At 37.6% G+C, this 12,602-nt stretch overlaps 1 protein-coding gene across 1 annotated transcript in view; it reads right to left on the bottom strand.

Moving 5' to 3' along the window:
• LOC133524853 (uncharacterized) overlaps positions 1 to 12,368 on the bottom strand; it is a 281,791-nt gene extending 269,423 nt beyond the window's left edge. The window contains exon 1 of the mRNA XM_061861000.1: positions 11,957 to 12,368. The gene's annotated coding sequence lies outside the window, so the exon portion shown is untranslated. The remainder of the gene's footprint in view (positions 1 to 11,956) is intronic.
• Positions 12,369 to 12,602: the final 234 nt, after the last annotated feature.

Genomic DNA, 12,602 nt, shown 5'->3' with positions numbered 1-12,602 from the left:
TGCAAATAATGTCCTAGACTTTGAAGAATATCTGAAAATAAGTTTTTCATTTTAAATTCAAATATATTTTTTAATATATGATGAAAAACGCTCCAAAATTGGTTAAGCAGTTTTTAAGATACAAGTTTTTAGAAGTTGGCTTACTTTTATTTGTATGGAAGTTTTTATCTTTATAAGTCCAAAGAGCGTGTAATTAGTAAATTTGATAATAATTTGTTTTTTGTTCACTTGTTAGAATAGAATAGAATAGATTTTGAACTAATGCTACGGATTCCACTCACGTGTTTTTAGTCACTCGCGCGACATGTTTCGGACTTCGGCGAGTGACTAAAAACACATGAGTGAAATCCGTAGAATTAGTTTAATGTTAGTATAACTCACGACAGTTAATTTCGAAAATAGATTTTATTTGTATGATTGTACACTGTCATATTACCTAAAACGAATGATTTACACATAACAATGAGCAAAACCAGAAAATACATTACTATGCAAGTCAATATAAGTCTATGTAAGTTACGCGTTACATGTTACACGTTTTGGTATTTGTAAGTAGTCACTAATTAAAAATCTTCATGTCAATAAAACTAGGCCAACTTCTGGAACATAAATTTTAATAAAAAGCGGCCAAGTGCGAGTCGGACTCGCCCATGAAGGGTTCCGTACCATTTATGACGTATTAAAAAAAACTACTTACTAGATCTCGTTCAAACCAATTTTCCGTGGAAGTTTGCATGGTAATGTATATCATATTTTTTTTTCTATTCGGTTTAGAAAAAAAATTATATTAGAAACCTCGATATCATTTTTAAAGACCTATCCATAGATACCCCACACGTATGGGTTTGATGAAAAAAGATTTTTTGAGTTTCAGTTCTAAGTATGGGGAACCCCCAAAATTTATTGTTTTTTTTGTCTATTTTCATGTAAAAAATATTAATGCGGTTCATAGACTACATCTACATACCAAGTTTGAACAGTATAGCTCTTATAGTTTCGGAAAAAAGTGGCTGTGACATAATCGGACAGACAGACGGACATGACGAATCTATAAGGGTTCCGTTTTTTGCCATTTGGCTACGGAACCCTAAAAAGTACTTAAATGATTTTGATGCGGTTTTCAGTTTTCGATAAGAAATATGTTTGACTTTATAATAAAGTACTTATTACTCTTATTAGTAGATATTTTCCAACGTGGAAGACACTTTTTGAAAAAAAGCGTCAAAAAGTTTTGTTTTTATTTGAATACTTTAATACTAAATTTCTTTAAAAATATTTTGTGTATATTTTTTTACATAAAACAAAGCTATTTTCTTTCGATTGACATTCGAACAAAAATCCTTCAGAACATCTTTAATTTTCATTCTAGAAGAAAAGACTGTGTGTTTTCTAAAGGACTAGGAAGCGGGCTATCCAGAACTCTTTGAGGTGCTGGGTATAAGACCTGCATTGGCTTGGATATTAGCTCAAAGGCATATACTGGATTTTTAGAGTTTCGGACATAGTCTATCAAAACTTTGTCAAGTTTCATTTTACAAGGTAGACCTGTGTGTATTCTAGTGCACTAGAGAGCTAGCTATCCAGAACTGCTGAGATCCTGGAGATCACATCTGCATTGGCTGGGATGCGATTTTTAGACTATTTCGAACAAAAATCCTTCTGTACTTTTTAATTTTCATTCTAGAAGATAAAACTGTGTGTTTTCTAATGAACTAGGGAGCTGGCTATCCAGAACTGCTTAGATGCTGGGTATCAGATCTGGATTGGCTGGGATAGCTCAAAACTTAGCATTTAATCATTTATTCGATTTTCAGAGTAGTTTCGGACATAGTCTATCCACATTCCATCAATTTACGTTCTAGAAGATAGAACTGTGTGTATTCCAGTGCATTAGGAAGCTTACGATCTAGAACTGCTGAGATTCTAGGTATTAGTCCTGCATTGGCTGGGATGCTAAGTCAGAACTTGGCAATTTCACGATTTTCAGAGTAGTTTCGGACATAGTTTATCAAAACTCGGTCAAATTTAGTTCTAGAAGATAAAACGGTGTGAATTCTAGTGCAATAGGAAGCTGACTATCTAGAACTGTTGAGATGCTAGGTATCAGACTAGCATTGGTCGAAATGCTAGCTCAGAACTTAGCAATTCCTCGATTTCGATACTATTTGGGACATAGTCTTACAAAACTATAAAACTATGCGATTTCTACTGCACTATGTAGTGAGCTGGCTATCCATAACTGCTGAGATGCTAGGTATCAGACCTGCTTTGGCTGGGATGCTAATTTCATAATTTTGTGGTTTAAGACATTTATTCTCATAAGAATATACATTATTCACTTAATATGAGAATTTAAATTTACCTTAATGCTATACAATAACTTGGTGTGTATGTTTTGGCATCCCAAGGAAACACGAGTACCTAAATTCGAATAGTTACTTATTTGAATAGTAGTAAGGTCGGTATTCGTAGCGCACCCGCGGCCGTGCGATGAAAAAACTACAATATTAATTAATTAAGAGCCCGGTAACGATTTTAGAGCAAAAATGTAAAATTGATAGATTTAGTTGTTGAAATTGTACACCTTTTGTTAGGTACGTAATATCTAAATAACACGTATTGGTTACTATTAGCACGTTTTATCATCTAGACTTTTAATAATGAGGTCGCTTGTTGTGTAATATGTAACGAAAAGGGACAGTTTTTAAAAATTCATCAAAAAATATGGTAGTATATTATACAAAATGATGTATATGGACAGTTTCAGCAAATGTTGTGGATTGTTTAAGTATCAAAAGTACGTTGAAATTAAGTCGATTATCAGAGAAATTGTCACTTGTTATGAAGTAATTTCTGGAAAAAATTGATTTCGTCAACTTTCATTTACACTGCTTCAAATTTATAATAACAAAAATGTAGTTTATTAAAGTTAAAGTACAGGATATGTGTAATACAAAAATACCATTTTTAGCAGTGCAAACTTTACGAAATTTACAAATAAGCTGCGCTGCTGCACTGCTTTACGCACGTTGACCTAAACGTCCATCAAAAAAATAATCATTACTAATTAAGTGACTCTGTTTTCAAAAAAATGATTTGTTATAATGAAAGATAACAAGACGTGCTAATAGAAACTAGTACTTATTATTTATAATAATTAGCAAAAGGTGTACAATTTCATACGCTAAATCTATCGATTTGACTTTTTTATGACTAAATTCGAAAACGGCGTCTTAGTACGCGAGTGCAGTATTTAAGAATTAATAGATTTCGATCGAAATATATCATGGTTCGAATGTAAAAGTATTTTAGTGGCAGTAATTTTTTTTTTTATGTTAGTTAACATGGTATAGCGGGTTTGTATTTGAAAACATTCGTTCAAGCTAATGGGCTGATTTTGTTTTTACATATTTTCAATTGTTATATTTAACTATTTAAGCGAAATGTTTTCACTTTTAATAACATATCGTTGAAGTTTATTTTTTAATATTTAGAACGAAAGACTATTTTTAATACCCGGCGTTAGTTTGTTGCACAATTTTGCACCTTCGTTTAACATATTTCGTTTTCCGTATAATTTGTTCTATGAAAGTGTAAATTTAAACTATGTTTATATCGAAGATTATATTTATTCTGCTGATATATAAATAAAAGTTTCGTATGCAGTTTTTTATGTAAAATTTTATAGACCAAGATACAGGTTTTAAAAACGTAAATTTGTTTTCTCCAATATACTCGGAAATGTTCACCTTATTGTAGCAAAAATAGTACGAGAAGTTCTTCGTTATAGTCAAACACAAATTAAAAAAATTCAAACCATTATTGTTGTGTTTTAGCCGACGGGAAAGTTATTACTGTATTGTTTTTTACTTTTTAAAAACATGTATCCACTAAGAAAAACGCATACAGCCAATTAATATAGCTGCGGGCCGCGTCTACACGACCCGGTCAGCATCATTTCAAGATATAGGATAGAGTCGTGTAAAACCGACATGTATGATCGTGTGAATACTGCTTAATAAAATCAAAGACTATATATAACTTTTATATTTTTTTAATGATTTCATTTGTGCAAATACAGCTTATATTGCACAGTTATTTAGAATGAGCGAATATTGCATGGTACTGAATGGCAGAATAGTTGTGCCTTTAACTTTTCAAAACTGCTGAGATGCCAGGTATTTTCGGACATAGTCTATCAAAACTCTGCCAAATTTAGTTCTAGAAGATAGAACTGTGAGGATGCTAATGTACTAGGGAGCTGGCTATACAGTACTGCTGAGGTGCCGGGTATCAGACCTGCATTGGCTGGGATGCTAAGCCCAGAACATAGCAATTTCACGATTTTCCGAGTAGTTTCAGACGTAGTCTATCAAAACTCGGTCAAATTTCGTTCTAGAAGATAAAACTGTGTGTGTTCCAATACACAAGGAAGCTGGCTATCTAGAACTGCTGAGATCCTGGGTATTAGACTTGCATTCGCTGGGATGCTAAGGCCAGAACTTAGCATTACCTCGATTTCGTTACCATTAACGGACATTGTCTTTCAAAACTCTGCCCAATTTAGTTCTAGAAGATAGAAATATGTGTATTTTAGTTCACTAGGGAGCTGGCTATCCAGAACTGCTAAGATATTGAGTATCAAACTTACATTGGCCGGGATGCTAGCTCCAAACTTAGCATTCACTGGATTTTCAGTGTAGTTTCGGACATAGTCAATCAGAACTATATAAAATTTCGTTCAAGAAGACAGAACTATGTGTACTTTAGTTAACTAGAGTGCTAGCTTTCCAGAACTGCTGAGATGCCAGGTATCAGACCTGCATTGCCTGGGATGCTAAGCTCATAACTTTACAATATCTCGATATCGATACTATTTTCGGAGATAGTCTATCAAAACTCTGCCAAATTACGTTCTAGAAGACAGAACTGTGTGGATAGTTATGTACTAGGGAGCTGGCTATCTAGAACTGCTGAGATCCGGGGTATTAGACTTGCATTCGCTGGGATGCTATGATTGGACTAAGTCTGACAAAAAACGGTGAAATTTCGTTCTAGAAGATAGAACTCTATGTATTCTAGTGCACTAGAAAGCTGGCTATCTAGAACTCTTGAGATGCTATGTATCAGACTAGCTTTCGCTGGGATGCTAAGCTCAGAACTTAGCATTACCTCGATTTCTATACCATTTTCAGACATAGTCTTTCAAAACTCTACCAAATTTAGTTCTAGAAGATAGAACTGTGTGTATGTTAGTTCACTAGGGAGCTGGCTATCCAGAACTGCTGAGATGCCGGGTACCAGACCTGCATTGGCTGGGATGCTAAGCTCAGAACTATGCAATATCTCGATATCGTTACTATTTAGGACATAGTCTATCAAAACTCTGCCAAATTTCGTTCTAGAAGACAGAACTGTGTGTATTCAAGTGCTTTAGAAAGCTGGCTATCTAGAACTTCTGAGATGCAGGGTATCAGACCAGCTTTCGGTGGGATGCTAAGCTCAGAACTTATCATTACCTCGATTTCTATACCATTTTCAGATATAGTCTTTCAAAACTCGACCAAATTTAGTTCTAGAAGAGAGAACTGTGTGTATTTTAGTTCACTAGGGAGCTGGCTACCCAGAACTGCTGAGATGCCAGGTGCCAGACCTGCATTGGCTGGGATGCTAAGCTCAGAACTTTGCAATATCTCGATATCGATACTATTTTCGGACATAGTCTATCAAAACTCTGCCAAATTTCGTTCTAGAAGACAGAACTGTGTGTATTCAAGTGCTTTCGAAAGCTGGCTAGCTAGAACTTCTGAGATGCTAGGTACCGGACCAGCTTTCGGTGGGATGCTAAGCTCAGAACTTAGCATTACCTCGATTTCTATACCATTTTCAGATATAGTCTTTCAAAACTCGACCAAATTTAGTTCTAGAAGAGAACTGTGTGTATTTTAGTTCACTAGGGAGCTGGCTATCCAGAACTGCTGAGATGCCAGGTGCCAGACCTGCATTGGCTGGGATGCTAAGCTCAGAACTTGCAATATCTCGATATCGATACTATTTTCGGAGATAGTCTATCAAAACTCTGCCAAATTACGTTCTAGAAGACAGAACTGTGTGGATAGTTATGTACTAGGGAGCTGGCTATCTAGAACTGCTGAGATCCGGGGTATTAGACTTGCATTCGCTGGGATGCTAAGCTCAGAACTTAGCATTACCTCGATTTCTATACCATTTTCAGACATAGTCTATAAAACTCTGCCAAATTTCGTTCTAGAAGACAGTACTGTGTGGATGCTAATGTACTAGGGAGTTGACTATCTAGAACTGCTGAGGTCCTGTTTATTAGACTTGCATTCGCTGGGATGCTAAGCCCAGAACTTAGCAATTTCACGAATTTCAGAGTAGTATCGGACTAAGTCTGTCAAAACACGGTGAAATTTCGTTCTAGAAAATAAAACTGTGTGTATTCTAGTGCACAAGGAAGCTGGCTATCTAGAACTCCTGAGATGCTAGGTATCAGACCAGCTTTCGCTGGGATGCTAAGCTCAGAACTGAGCATTACCTCGATTTCTATACCATTTTCAGACATAGTCTTTCAAAACTCTACCAAATTTAGTTCTAGAAGATAGAACTGTGTGTATTTTAGTTCACTAGGGAGCTGGCTATCCAGAACTGCTGAGATGCCGGGTACCAGACCTGCATTGGCTGGGATGCTAAGCTCAGAACTTTGCAATATCTCGATATCGATACATTTTTCGGACATAGTCTTACAAAACTCTACCAAATTTAGTTCTAGAAGATAGAACTGTGTGTATTTTAGTTCACTAGAAAGCTGGCTATCTAGAACTGCTGAGATGCTGGGTATCAGACCAGCACTGGCTGGGATGCTAGCTCAAAAACTAAGCAATTTCATTATTTTCCGAGTAATTTCGGACTAAGTCTGTCAAAACACGGTGAAATTTTGTTCTAGAAGATAAAACTGTGTGTATTTTAGTGCATTAGGAAACTGGCTATATAGAACTTCTGAGATGCTAGGTATCAGACTAGCTTTCACTGGGATGCTAAGCTCCGAACTTAGTATTACCTCGATTTCGATACCTATATCGGACAATCTTCCAAAACTAGGCCAAATTTAGTTCTAGAAGATAGAACTGTGTGTATTTTAGTTCACTAGAGAGCTGGCTATCCAGAACTGCTGAGATGCCAGGTACCAGACCTGCATTGGCTGGGATGCTAAGCTCAGAACTTTGCAATATCTTGATATTGATACTATTTTCGGACATAGTCTATCAAAAATCTGCCAAATTTTGTTCTAGAAGACAGAACTGTGTGTATTCAAGTGCTTTAGAAAGCTGGCTATCTAGAACTTCTGAGATGCTAGGTATCAGACCAGCTTTCGGTGGGATGCTAAGCTCAGAACTTAGCATTACCTCGATTTCTATACCATTTTCAGATATAGTCTTTCAAAACTCGACCAAATTTAGTTCTAGAAGAGAGAACTGTGTGTATTTTAGTTCACTAGGGAGCTGGCTATCCAGAACTGCTGAGATGCCAGGTGCCAGACCTGCATTGGCTGGGATGCTAAGCTCAGAACTTAGCAATTTCACGAATTTCAGAGTAGTATCGGACTAAGTCTGTCAAAACACGGTGAAATTTCGTTCTAGAAGATAAAACTGTGTGTATTCTAGTGCACTAGGAAGCTGGCTATTTAGAACTCCTGAGATGCTAGGTATCAGACCAGCTTTCGCTGGGATGCTAAGCTCAGAACTTAGCAATATCTCGATATCGATACTATTTTCGGACATAATCTATTAAAACTCTGCCAAAATTAGTTCTAGAAGATAGAACTGTGTGTATTTTGGTTCACTAAGGAGCTGGCTATCCAGAACTCCTGAGATGCCGGGTACCAGACCTGCATTGCCTGGGATGCTAAGCTCAAAACTTTGCAATATCTCGATATCGAAACTATTTTCGGACATAATCCATCAAAACTCTGCCAAATTTCGTTCTAGAAGATAAAACTGTGTGTATTCTAGTGCACTAGGAAGCTGTCTATCTAGAACTTCTGAGATGCTAGGTATCAGACCAGCTTTCGTTGGGATGCTAAGCTCAGAACTTAGCATTACATCGATTTCGATACCATTATCGGACATAGTCTTTCAAAACTCTGCCAAACTTAGTTCTAGAAGATAGAACTGTGTGTATTTTAGTTCAATAGGGAGTTGGCTATCCAGAACTGCTGAGATGCCGGGTACCAGACCTGCATTGGCTGGGATGCTAAGCTCAGAACTTTGCAATATCTCGATATCGATACTATTTTCGGACATAGTCTATCAAAACTCTGCTAAATTTCGTTCTAGAAGATAGAACTGTGTGGATGCTAATGAACTGGGGAGCTAGCTATCCAAAACTGCTGAGATCCTGGGTATTAGACTTGCATTCGCTGGGATGCTGAGCCCAGAACTTAACAATTTCACGAATTTCAGAGTTGTATCGGACTAAGTCTGTCAAAAAACGGTGAAATTTCGTTCTAGAAGATAAATCTCTGTATATTCTAGTGCACTAGGAAGCTGTCTATCTAGAACTCCTGAGATGATATGTATCAGACCAGCTTTCGCTGGGATGCTAGCTCAAAACTTAACATTTACTCGATTTTTAGACTATTTCGAACAAAAATCCTTAGGAACTTTTTCAATTTTCATTCTAGAAGATAAAACTGTGTGTTTTCTAATGCACTAGGGAGCGGGCTATCTAGAACTGCTGAGATGCTGGGTATCAGATCTGCATCGGCTGGGATGCGATGCTCAGAGCTTAGCATTTACTGGATTTCAAGACTATTTTCGGACAATTTCTATCAAAACTCTGTCAAATTTCGTTCTAGAAGATAGAACTGTATGTATTCTAATGCACTAGGGAGCTGGCTATCCAGAACTCCTGAGATGCTGGCTGTCAAACCTTGGATTTCAGCTCGAACTTAGTTTTAGTTAGAAGAAACCTACAATTTTTTTTGATGTTCGTATCCCATACTTATATGAAAAAAAAATTTTTACAGTTTTGACTAGAACTCATTATAGATCGCCTTGAAATGTTACTAGCTTCCATTTAAATGCTATTTTGAGGCTGTAGAGTGGATAACGGCTGGGATGCTAGTGTGTCAAAATGGGAAGTTAGCATCTCATTTTCAATTTTCATTTTTTTCGCGTAAATAAGTAGAACTATTAAAAAAAACTACCTAGAACTATAGAACTATTAGGGATGCTACTAGAACTCTCAAGAAAAGTTGAGATGCTAGCACTTGATATGCTAGGTTCACAGACACCAGAATATCATAGTGAACCAGAAAGGAAATGTTCCTTAGTTTTTTATAACTGAATATCATGATGCCTGTGCCACAAATTTATGTGGAATGGAAATTATAAAAGAGGACTTTGCCGGCCTAGGCCTGCAAAATTTGTATGAAATTCTATTAACGACCTCTTGTCCTAGCAGCAAACGAAACGTCATACTTCGCAGCCTATTATAAGGAGCATAACATCAATATTTCATTGCATGTTTGACAAAAATATTTTAGGTACTACTAAGCTGCAGAGATAACTGTCCCCCCTGCAAACAAGTTTCAGTCAGTTATATCTGCAGCTTACTGTGCCTAACTGACTACTATAAAACTTTACGAAGGTGTAAATTTAGGATCTAATCTAAATAAACTATATGTAGAATACTATACTATACGAGTACGTACGTTAGGTAGCTATTATGATGTGAGCTCCAATCCGCGTATCTACCTAAGCATGTACGGATGGTACGGTCAGCACCAAAAGTAGCGTATCAGACTATGAGTCAATCAACAGTATCTACCATTCACTGAGAGCTTAATAAAAATATGTCTTATATGCAGAATGTAACAAAAATAGCGGGGATCCATTTAAGGGCACATTCGATATCGTGTTCTGATTAGGAAAGAGTTGAAGAAAAAAAATTTTCCCGAAAAAAAATTATGGGGCAAGTCACCGCATATGGACGCCTGCAACTCCAAAGCTATTAGAGTTAGATTAGAACATGCTAAATGCGCGTTGCTCACTAAGGGCCGATACAAACGGACTGCAACTTGTATGGGAACGCCAACAGCAACGTCGGCGTGCAGTTCCCATACAAATTGCAGTCGGGTTGCATTCCGCCTCTATGAGCCCTAATACTCCGCACCCTCGTTGAGCTCTGTCTTACTCGCCTATTATTTCTAATTGGTAAAGTAATCGAGGACGACAGATACTTTTGGCGCGATGATGTTTCATGCGCTACTATAAATTCTGACTGTACATGAGTATCATGAATTGTTCAAAGCATATTACATTACATATACGCGTTACTACTAATTTCATGTGTATTAGGTTAACTCACTACGTCCTACATCTTGAGATTCCTCCCTTTGATCTAAAATATATGTATATTAAGATTATTAAGTAGATAATTATTATAAAAATTACACTAGGTTTATACTGTTTGCCAACCTAGATGTATATACCTAGTTACCTAGGTACTCCATCTATTCTGGGTAATAGTACCCTCTAGAGGGACGATGTATCAGAAACAACTTGTAAAATGTAACCCTTGCGTAAAAGAGGGGATGCAACTTCGGAATAAACTACCCAAAGGGGAGCGATACTAGCGATAGTCTGACAGGTATAAAATTAACTTGGCACGAAAATCAGTTTTGAATGCAGAATCAGACCAAGCCAAAGCCCCTTTTAGAAGTTTTAGACGGGGCCTAACCAAAATGCTAATCGTTGATAGAAAACCCCAATCGTCCTTAAACTACGGCCAAAAGAGAGGTTATGGGCATTGTGAATGTCATCACGCTTTGTGTGGTAGGGCACAGCCAGTGGATGTCATTCCACATCTAGAGCAGAGCCCAACTGGGGAAATACCTCCACCTTACTGAAAACCGCAGCCAAACAACACTAGACCCTACTCATAGTGTTGTGTTCCTGCCGGTGAGTAAGGTTGCCAGAGCTCAACGGGGGGGTTTAGGGTCGGCAACGCGCATGTAACTCCTCTGGAATTGCAGGCGTACATAGGCTACGGTGACTGCTTACCACCAGGCGGGCCGTATCCTTGTATGCCACCGACGTGGTATAAAAAAAACCCCAACGTGACTTTTCATAGCAACTGTCATTCCAATGCATTTTTTATTCGTTTGGCGCTTATCGATGTACAATTGTCATCTTGGCTAGGCCCCCACGCCCCCAGGTACACTATTTCTAGGATAGGGAAGTGTAATTAAAGTTAGGGCATTCAAGGAGTACTTACAAGGGGAAGGGAGAGGCAGGATCGCAAAGTACACGAGAAATAGGGCCCGAGAAATAGGCAAATAGCTAAAACGAGTTAAACTGCGTAGACTGCAGTGACAGCTGACAAAGAACAGTCACAGTGGGTGTAAAGTTAATAACATAGACGGGCTCTACCCAGTTTCCCCGAAGCGTATTTTCTTTAAGGGACATCAAGTTCCATATTTAAATTTACGACCAGTTTGCCAGACCGGTACGGCGCTAACTTTTTTATACCTAACGTGGCATGGACTGAATCGGCTCACGGCCAGCGTGTACCTACTTGACGTTAAGTACTCTATGGTCCGATTAGTTTTTTAAATTGCTTTGGCCCATGGCAGCATTCTGGCATTACAGGCCGTGTGTCAAAGGTTTATTTTTAATGATCGCTTTGAACCATTTTTGTTTGAACACATAAATATTTACATAAGGATAACATTTGTAATGTTTTGTAGACGAGACTACTTTGAACACTGATATAAGCATACATGCGAAACTATTTACGACTAAAAATGATATGCTAAAATAGAAAGTATTGTAGATAAGATTCAATCGATAAATAAATAAAAAAACTACGTTCACAATGTCATTTGGCATGCTAGAAAGATAAATGCCATGAATATCAAAGCATAACTTACCTTTTTGTAACGGATCAGATCAACCGGCCCAGCTCCAAAAAGTGACCATTTCACTTAGTTTAGCGGTTACACAAAATACCTATAACTATGACACAGAGATTTCTTGTTTCTCGAGATGAATCACCGAAGAATGCACTTTGTAACACTACGATACAACCAACACAAACACACTCTAACACTCGTGCGGAACACTTTTTCGTAATTTTATCGAAATTCGTTTCGTTTTTTCATACATTAACACTCTTTTAATTCGTTTATAAACTTTTTCGACGTCTCAACGCGCGACTCGATAGCGCGTCTTAGAACGCAATGAATGACTGCTTGCCTCGAACGCAAAGTATAACCGTACAAAATAAAATGCGCCCCACGCGCAGAAAGTCGGCCAACAAACTGTTGCGCTCTCTAATTCCGCCAGGTTACCGCGACTAAAACTATAAACAACACGAAAAACTTGGCGCAGTGGTTGCTATGTTACATGTTGTTGTAATACGGCTTTGTTTGGGGTTTACTTGTAAAATAATGCCGTAGTTCGTGTTTAAAACTAAGTTTCAAGCGTAAATAGGGTTTTGTTTAGTTAAAAGTCACGGATCCGAGAACATTGAGCAAAACTCAGTGAATGTAGGCGCGAACGGGTCGCAGCTGCCAG

Source organism: Cydia pomonella, chromosome 14 (assembly GCF_033807575.1).
Source record: "Cydia pomonella isolate Wapato2018A chromosome 14, ilCydPomo1, whole genome shotgun sequence".
NCBI lineage: Eukaryota > Metazoa > Arthropoda > Insecta > Lepidoptera > Tortricidae > Cydia > Cydia pomonella.
The sequence above is the reverse complement of the archived record's forward strand: the minus strand, read 5'-3'. Positions and strand labels throughout refer to the sequence as shown.